Raw genomic sequence first — 9,514 nt, forward strand, 5'->3', positions numbered from 1 at the left:
CCAGGCTCAACGCTTTGTCCGCTGGGGAGATGCCAAAGCATCCACAGGGAGCATTGCCTGCCCTCAGGGAAATTTCTCACAGGTGCTTGGCACTGACTCTTTGTGTCTGTGTGCACACAGGAGTGCCTGTGCTGGGGAAATGTGGCAGAAGATTGTGTCAAGAAATGTGACAAGTACAGACTGTCCCTGTGTGCCAAAAGATCAGTCAATGGGGTAAATATCCAGCCTGGCTGGGCAAGGAGGTTTTGGAGGAACTTAGGAATAAAAAGAGGATGTATCAGCGTTGGAAAGAGGGTCAGGTCTCTAAGGAAGTGTTCAAAAAGGCTGCTAGAGCATGCAGACAAAAAAATAGGCAGGCCAAAGCTCAGTTTGAACTTAGAATGGTGATTTCTGTAAAGGATAATAAAAAATGTTTTTACAAATACATTAATACTACAAGGAAGGGTAAGACCAGCCATTGTTCTTTATTGGACAAAGGAGGGAACTTAGTATCTGCAGATGAGGAGGAGGCAGAAGTGCTTAATGCCTACTTTGCTTCAGTTTTTAGTGGGAAGATGACTTGCCCTCAAGACACCTGCCTGCCTGGGCTGGTTGATGGTGTCAGGGAGCAGAATGGTCCCCCCATTATCCAAGAAGAGGCAGTCATACAACAACTGAAATGCTTAGATATTCATAAATCTATGGGACCAGACGGGATCCACCCCAGGGTAATGAGAGAGCTGGCAAATGAGATTGCAAAGCCACTCTCCATCATCACTTACCAACAGTCCTGGCTCACTGGTGAGGTTATGGATGACTGGAAGCTGGCCAATGTGATACCCATTCACAAAAAGGGTGCAAAGGAGGATCCTGGTAATTATAGACCAGTCAGCCTGACCTCACTACCTGGCAAGATAATGGAACAGGTAATATTAAGTGCCATCACACAGAATTTACAGGATGGCCAGGGTATCAGACCCAGCTAGCATGGGTTTAGGAGGGGTAGGTCATGTTTAACCAACCTGGTCACCTTTTATGACCAGGTAACCCGCCTAATGGATGCAGGGATTGGATTTCAACAAGGCTTTTGACACTGTCTCCCATAGCATACTCCTAGACAAGCTGACAGCCCGTGGCTTGGACAGGAGCGCTCTTTGCTGGGTTAGGAACTGGCTGCATGGCCAAGCCCAGAGAGTGGTGGTGAATGGTGCTGCATCCAGCTGGTGGCCAGTCACCAGTCGTGTCCCTCAGGGGTCTGTGCTGGGGCCAGTTCTGTTTAATATTTTTATTGATGATGTGGATGAGCGTTTAGAGTCTTTCATTAGCAAATTTGCAGATGACACTAAGCTGGGAGCATGTGTTGATCTGTTAGAGGGAGGGAGGGCTTTGCAGAGGGATTTGGAACGGTTGGATGTATGGGCAAAATCTAATGGGATGAAGTTCAATAAGTCCAAGTGCCAAGTCCTGCACTTTGGCCACAATAACCCCCTGCACCGTTATAGGCTGGGGACGGTGTGGCTGGACAGTGCTCAGGTGGAAAGGGACCTGGGGGTACTGGTTGACAGTCGGCTGAACATGAGCCAGCAGAGTGCTGTGGTGGCCAAGAAGGCCAATGGAATCCTGGCCAGTATCAGGAATGGTGTGGCCAGTGGGAGAAGGGAGGTCCCCTGTACTCGGCACTGGTGAGGCCACACCTTGAGTATTGCATCCAGTTCTGGGCCCCTCAGTTTAGGAGGGACGTTGAGATGCTTGAGCGTGTCCAAAGGAGAGCAACGAGGCTGGTGAGGGGCTTGGGGCACAAGCCGTATGAATAATGACTGAGGGAGATGGGGTTGTTCAGCCTGGAGAAAAGGAGACTCAGAGGTGACCTTATCATCCTCTTCAACTTCCTGAAGGGTGGCTGTGATGAGCTGGGGGTCGGTCTCTTTCTCTGGGCAACAACAGACAGAACAAGAGGACACAGTCTCAAGATGTGCCAAGGGAGATGCAAGCTAGAATTAAGGAGGAAGTATTTTACAGAAAGAGTGGTCAAATACTGGAATCATCTACCCAGGGAGGTGGTGGAGTCACCATCCCTCGAAGAGTTTAAAAAAAGACTGGATGTGGCACTTGGTGCCATGATCTAGTTGAGGTGTTAGAACTGGGTTGGACTCGATGATCTTACAGGTCTCTTCCAGCCTAGAACTTCTGTGATTCTGTGATTCCTCTGAAAAACTCAGCTGCTTTTCTGATCATATGTGTCTTTTTTTCCTCAGTGTGTATTATGCATGAAATATTATTTTCAGGTATATAATATTATTCTTTTCACTCTGCCAGTGTTATCTGACACAAAACACCTCCTCTACATATGGATCCAGGTCACCAGTACAAGCAGACACAAGAAAAAATGCAGCAGGAATGATTTGTCTCAGCTCCCATCTGTCCCATCTCCTCTGGAGCTGGAGGTGCAGCCCCAGCACTTGGCAGGGATCAAGGGCTCACAAGCTCAGCTCCCACACAGAGAACGTGTGGACCCTGGGCTGCTCTTCTTGGCCCCTGCACGCTCAGCCAGGCTGAGATGGACACTGATGGTTTCTCTGAGCTCACTGATGGCTCTCTGAGCCCAGCCCAGCTCCCTGCAAGCTCTGCCAGCTGCCCTGAGCTCTGGGCAGCACCAAGGGCCTCTCCCCAGCCCAGCCCAGCCGGCTCTGGCCCCACAGCTCTGCTCAGGCCAGGCTGCTCTGGGCACTGCCCCACAGCCTCAGCCCCTGGCAAGGGCACAGCAGCAGCTGCAGCTGCCACAGGACTCAGCCCCAGCCATGGGGGAAGGTGCTTGGCCAAGGCCAAAGGAGGCTCCCTGGCTGCCCTGCTCCCCTCGGGCTGAGGTGCTGAGAGCTCTGCAGCCCCTGCTGCCATCCCATCTGCCCAGGGCAGCACAAGAGCCCCGGCCTTGGGGCCCTCAAGAGCTGCTCCTGCTCCAGGCCCAGGGCCCATGCCAAAGCTGGGGCAGCCACAAAGCTGTGCCCATTTCTGTTCATTGCTGCTCTGATGGGGATGCATCCTCAGCCACTTGGAGGTTGCTAATGATGAATTTTACTACTCCAGAGGCCTCTTCTTTCTTGAGCTCTTCAGTTCAGAAATTCAGTGACAAAGGCTCATAAACATTTTTTCAAAACACCCAAACAAGACAAGCCCATGGGAATAATTCAAGTCTTGAATACTTCTGTGGTTAATAAGAGAGATTACAGGAGTGTATTCAAAGTCAATCTACTATATTGAAAACAATGAAAGGAGAATTGTTTTGTCGTGTTTAGTTTTCTTTTCCCCTTTTTAAACTGATATCAGCAATCCCCAGTTGATATTGATCCCCAGCACCTCCTCATGCGGTCTGAATAGATATGAAAATCAAGACCCTTCATGGCTGACAATCAATCACACTTTGTCCCTACCCCCACCCCACCATTTCCCTCATCCAACCCTGGCACTCAGAGCAGCTGAGGAATGGAGTCACATCCAGAGGTGTCCCCAAGGCTCAGTATTGGGGCCAGGTCAGTGAAATCTCTTTATTGCTGATCTGGACGAGGCCATCGAGGGCACCCTCAGTCAGTTCCCAGGTGAGCCCAAGCTGGGTGGCAGTGTGGCTGTGCTGGGGGGGCAGGAAGCTCTGCAGAGGGATCTGGACAGGCTGGAGCCATGGGCATAGGACAATGGGATGAGGTTCACCAAGGCCAAGGGCCACGTCCTGCCCTGGGCTCACAACCACCCCAAATCCCTTACCCTGCCCTGCCTCTGATCCCCACAGCCTGTCCTGTTTCCTTCATCCCTGCATTGCCAGGGACTCTTTGGGACAAGGGAGCTCTGCTCTGGGGATGGAGGGAGGTGTAGGTGCCACCACTGGAGTGGGAACCACAACTCATCAAGTTTGTGTCCTTTGGGGATCAGGAACTGGTGGGACTCAGAGGCACAGGAAGTTTCTCTTCATGGCCAACAGACCATGGTTGAACCGGATACAATTCAATAACAATCACGCTCTTCCCTGAGCTATGTGCAAACATCCCAGCAGTGTCTGACATGTCCACCATCCACAAGTGATTTCCATACTAAAATTATTTTTAGAAAAATGTGGTTCTGTGACAGATATAGAGTTAAGTTGTTGTATCAGGATGCTCGCCTGGAAGTGGGATAAAACTGCCTGAACAATTCCTGATTTGCAAAGCTGACAGTGGTGGATGGAGAATGGGGTCAGGCTGCTTTTGGTGTTGAGTAAATGCTGAAACCAGCCTGATTCCTTTCATCTCCTCCTGTCCTGGCTGATCTCCCCTCTTTCCCCTTCCATCCATTGCCTTTTGTCTCCCCCCAGGCCCTCCGGTGAAGAGCCTGGCTCTGTGTTTTCCATCGCCTCCTGGCTGGCACTGCCAGGCTGGCATGAGGAGCCCCTCAGCCTTCCCTGCTCCAGGCTGGACCAGCCCAGCTCCCTCAGCCTCTGCTCACAGCCCAAGGGCTCCAGCCCCACCTTGGAGGCCCTTCCCAGACCCTGCTCCAGCTGCCAGACATCTTTCCTGCCCTGGGGAACCCAAACCAGGCCACAGTGACCTGGATAATCCCTGTCCTTGGTGTCCTGGTCACACAGCCCTGGCCCCTTGTCCCCTTCAGGCTCTGGGGTGGATCCTGTGGAACATCCTTTGGTGGAGGCTGTGGCTCCAGGTGGGCCGGGGGGATCCCAGGGGACAGGGACCCTGCTGGGCATGGACAGCATTTGACTTGTTGGGAGAAACTGTGAGGGGGAGCTGGGGCAGAGTGACCAACCCAGTGACCTGACACAGCCCTGCTGGGATGTCACACAGCCCCTCTGTTGTGGGCTTAAGATATCGTGTTATCTGGGAGATCTCGCGATATTACGCCTAACCCTTCTCCCTTTACCGTTGTCCTGCCGTAACCCCCTGTTATAAATGACCCCTGTTGGCAGTTAATAAAGGCCATTTCACTGTCCACCACATTGGTGTCAGTGTGTCTTGGTCCGTGTGGCAGGGGTGCTGCCACAGAGCCGTGCTTGACCCGGGACACCACACCATAGCTCCTGTAGTGGCGGCAACAAGCGGTGCCGGGAACCCGGGATTGAAGCCGGAAGCGGGAATCGCCTGGGCGAGGAAATGGCAACCGGAGCAGCGGGACTGCCTCCGACGGGGAGGACCCTCCCGGAGGACCAACGAAAGGGGGAAAATCCCCCATTGGGAGTTCGGCGAAAGAGGAAGGCTCGCGCCAGAGGACCGACGAAGGAGGAAGGCTCACGTCGGGGCGGTGGAGGAGGAAGTTTCGCGCCGGGCAATCGGCGAAGGAGAAGAGCTCTCGCTGCAGCCGACGGAAGAGGAAGGCTCGCGTCGTGATTGGCGCATGAGAAAGGCTCACACCAGGCTAGCGAAAGAGGAGGGCTCGAGCCGAGGGACCAGTGAGGGGGAGAATGGAGTCCCTTTTTAAGGTCATTTTTAAATTATGGGGCAGTGTTAAGCAGGCTGTTGGGCAGGAGCGGGGAGAGTGGGGGGCCGCCCAGGACTGCTTGCGGGAGGGGCCCTATCAGGATGTGGGTGATTATGAGTCCACAGAGGGTTATGATTTGCAGCCACGGGAACGCCCCCGGGTAGAAAAAAAAAAGATCATTTTGGGACGGGCTCCTGGAGGAAGCCCGAGCAGCAGCCGTTGATTCAGAAGTGCCGTGCGGGGCCGTTAGCCCAAGGGCGCGGAGCGGGGCCGCCATTGATTCGGGCTCCGAGGGAGCCTGGGCGGGGCCTCCGCCCTGCGTGCCGCGGAGCGGCCGGCCCCCGAAAAGGGGAGGGCGCCGCTCCGAGGGGGCCTGGGCGGGGCCTGCACCCTACGCGCCGCGGAGCGGTGAGCCCTTGAAAGGGGAGAACATGGACGCGGCCGCCGCCGCGATCGGCGGAGATAGTGGAGGGCTGCAAGTTAACGCAGGCATGCGCGGGCACTACAGAGGGAAGGAGCACGGAGGGAAAGCTGACGTTGCTGAGTGTGTTCAGTCGGAGATCGCGTTACAGCAGGAGGCGGGGCGAGTTTAGAGGCAGAGAGCGGCCCGGGGCTAAGGCAGAAGGAAGGTTCGGGAACCTGGAAGTCACCAGTCAGTCGAGTTTTGGGACTGACTCGGACTGGGATGAGTGGTTTCCTGAGCAGTCCGCTGCTGATCCCGATTCTTATTCTGGCTCTTCTGATACAGGGGAAGAAGGAGTGAGGGCACATAAGGGTAGCCACCACAGTCCTCCTGTTTGGGTCAAGGAACAAACCCCCTTCATGAACTGGAAGAAGAAAAATCGAAGCAGTCGGGAAATGATACATTGGTGGCTGAAATTCAGGAGAAAGTGGAGTCTTTAGAGAATGAAAAAAATCTATCCAGTCACAAATTGATGAGGCCAAGTCCACCCTAAAAGTGTATCAGATTAGTACTGAGAGACTCAAGACATCTGTTCAAGATGCAGTAGATGAAAACAGCCATCTCCAGGAAAGTGAGAAACAACTTTTACAAGAAGCTGAAGGATGGGGTGAACGATTTAGTGAACTAAATGAACAAACAAAGATGTTTGGGTCTTCTAAAACAGATGTAGAAGAAGTTTTGAAAAATAGAGAGCCAAATCAAGTCACTGACACAATATATACTGAACATGAAAGACTGGAGTTCAGGAATACAGGAAGATGGTGACACTGAAGACAACCACTGGGACACAGATATAAAGGGGGAAACAGAGAACGGAGAGCACTTAGATGATGAGCAAAAATGAACTGTAAAAAAATTGATCTATGCTGCAAAGTTAAATGCTTGTTTAAAGACCATGGAAGCAGAAAGAGACCAAGTGCATTCAAAACTGTCTGATGAAAATAAAGCTAAAGAAGAACTTATGCAATGCATAGAAACCGTCCAAAGCCAGCAAGCTTCCTTGCAGTCTGAGAATGAATCTTTTGAAAGTGAAGTTCATAATCTTCAGCAGAAACTTAATGACTGAGCTTTATCAAGAAAATGAAATGAAACTACGCAGGAAGTTGACATTAGAAGAGAGGGACCGTCTACAGAAGGAAGAAAAGCTTTCTAAAGTAGATGAAAAAATTATTCATGCTGCTGAAGAACTTAACAGCTACAGAGAGCGAGCAAAGGACCTGGAAGAAGAGCTGGAGAGAACCATTTGTTCTTATGAGAATCAGATTACTTCACATAAGAAAAAAGCTCATGATAATTGGCTGACAGCCCGAGCAGCTGAAACTGCTCCAACTTTATTGGAAGGTCCTTTAAGGCTTTCACCTATGCTTTCAGGTGGAGGACGAGGAAGAGGATGCAGAGGACCAGCTGCCATGTACGAAGCTGGAAGTGAAAGAGGAGAGCTGAATTCTGATAGATTAACTGATCCCCACAACCACCATCAGATGCTGGATCCCTGTCTCCTCCTTGGGAAAGAGAACACAGGATAATTCTGCCTCCACCAGGTGAGGCTTATGCTGATCCAGCTCATCCAGCTCGGAGACAAGGAAGACTTTTCCCTAATCCTCCAAATACTGCAAGACTTTCTGGACCAGCAGAACTACGAGCTTAAAATGTTCAGTCTTTTGATAAAACAGATGGGCAAACATCTTCAGAACATAGTCCACAAACAGAACCAAGTTTTAGTGCTCTTTGCAGATCTAGGATAGTTTGCATGCTTAGCACTGTAAATCTTTAAAATGCAAAATGTAACATGGCTCAGTTTATGCACCTCATTTAGAGTCTGTTTTTGTTGACACAAAGAATAGTTTCAGTATGTCATGAGTATCATTGTAATGCCCTTCAGAAATAATACCTGCATGATGGTAGATATTAGAAAAATTTTGGTTGTTCTGGTGTGTACAGAGCCCTTCAGCTCACCACAAAATGGGAGAGACAAAGCCATATAAATATAAGTGAAATTCGCACAAAATGGAAAAGGGATAATGGTTTGAACACATATACATTGTAAGACCTCCGTCCTTCCCTGACTGCTGTGTTTTCTTTTTTAAATTGTGAACTCTTAGGGACTGACCCTCAACAAATGAATACCTTGACTAGAATATTAGAGATCAACCCTGTTAGGAACTCTAGATGCTAATGAAATACAGATTATGTAAATATGTATGACTTGTAGTCCTTAAAGGAGAGTCTAAGACTTTATGGGTAATCACTCTCTGTGTTAGCAGATAGAGGTGCACTTTCCTCCTTTGTTTTCCCTGTGGTAGCACAAATCCTTCTCTCTCTTTGTGAAGTAGTCCAGCTGCTGTGGAAAGCCACCTCATGGCTGGTGTCCACCAGAGTAAAATGCATCGTGTGTTAATCAGACAGAACAAGGAATAGGAAAATAGCCTGGATGCAAACATTTCACAAATCTCAGTGATGTGGAGAAAACAAAGAAACCTGCTGAGTCCACCCTGTAGTGACTTTGTGGATGAAGATGAGCCCTGCCCACCTTTGCTCCTCACAACAGTGGTTCAGTCAAGCAGTTGGAGCCCTGACCACCCAGTGCTCCCAGCAAGAGTATTTTCAGCTTGACTCAATCAGATTCTTTTCCCAGAGGCACACATGATCCAGCTGAAGCCATTTAACTCTTTCCACGTGAGCCTGCTGAGCTTAACCTCTCCCACCTGTCAGCCCTGTGCCCATCAGTGAAGTTCCTGGAGGAAAGAAAACAGCCAAGAAGCAGCAAGAGGGTGAAACAACGAATGTTAACTCAAAAAATGTGAATTGTTTGTAATTTCCTGTGGAAAAGCTTCAGACATCTAACCTCAAGCCAGAGGGATTTGTCACCAGGAGCTATAGACTCAGTCTCTTCAAGGAGGGGAGTATCTAGGATGGTGATCAAACTGGTTGGCTGCCACAAGGATGGTGAATAATTGCTTCTGAATATAAATAATTACTTCTATATTTTCCTGGTCCAGCGTGTCAGACATATTCTGAACATGCCTGATGGTTCACCCAGGAAGGTTAGGAGGCATTTAGGTACTTCCTTAGACATCTGTGAACTGCCTAGACAGAAGGTAGGGGCCCAAATGCACAAAGTGGGACATGCCCAGGCAGGCAGAGGGTGGACTTGGAGCTCCCAAGTGAACTGATTTCAGGTACTGCTACAGAAGCCACCCAGACTGCTCTCTGAGAGTTCAGCTCGGCAGGGCTGTGCTGTTGCCAGCATTGACACAAAATCAGTAACCTGAACCTCAGTATGGACTCCAGTTTCTTTGCTATTCTTGCTGTGAACGTATTGTAGTAAAACTAGACCTCTGAATCAGATGAGTGGAAGAACTAAGAAGATCCACAAGCTAGGACAAGCTAATACCAAGGCTGTCTGAGTAATGGAAGCACTGGGTAAATGCTTGCAGAGTGTTTTACCATTTGCAGTCCATATAAGCTGCAAACAACATGTGTCTAGCATACAGTTTCCTGAATAGAACAATATATTCCCACTGTCCTTGAAAATCCTTCCAGTCCCAGCCAGAGGATCACATGGAAGCTGTTGTAACTCTGGCTGTGGAGGAGTATGAAGAAGACATTCACCAATAC

At 50.1% G+C, this 9,514-nt stretch overlaps 1 pseudogene; it reads left to right on the forward strand.

The window, feature by feature from the left end:
* The first annotated feature begins 1,481 nt into the window (after positions 1–1,481).
* LOC135442017 (cTAGE family member 15-like) lies at positions 1,482–7,422 on the forward strand (annotated as a pseudogene).
* The last annotated feature ends 2,092 nt before the right edge of the window (positions 7,423–9,514 follow it).

Source organism: Zonotrichia leucophrys, unplaced genomic scaffold, assembly GCF_028769735.1.
Source record: "Zonotrichia leucophrys gambelii isolate GWCS_2022_RI unplaced genomic scaffold, RI_Zleu_2.0 Scaffold_854_20872, whole genome shotgun sequence".
NCBI classification, from domain to species: Eukaryota; Metazoa; Chordata; class Aves; order Passeriformes; family Passerellidae; genus Zonotrichia; species Zonotrichia leucophrys.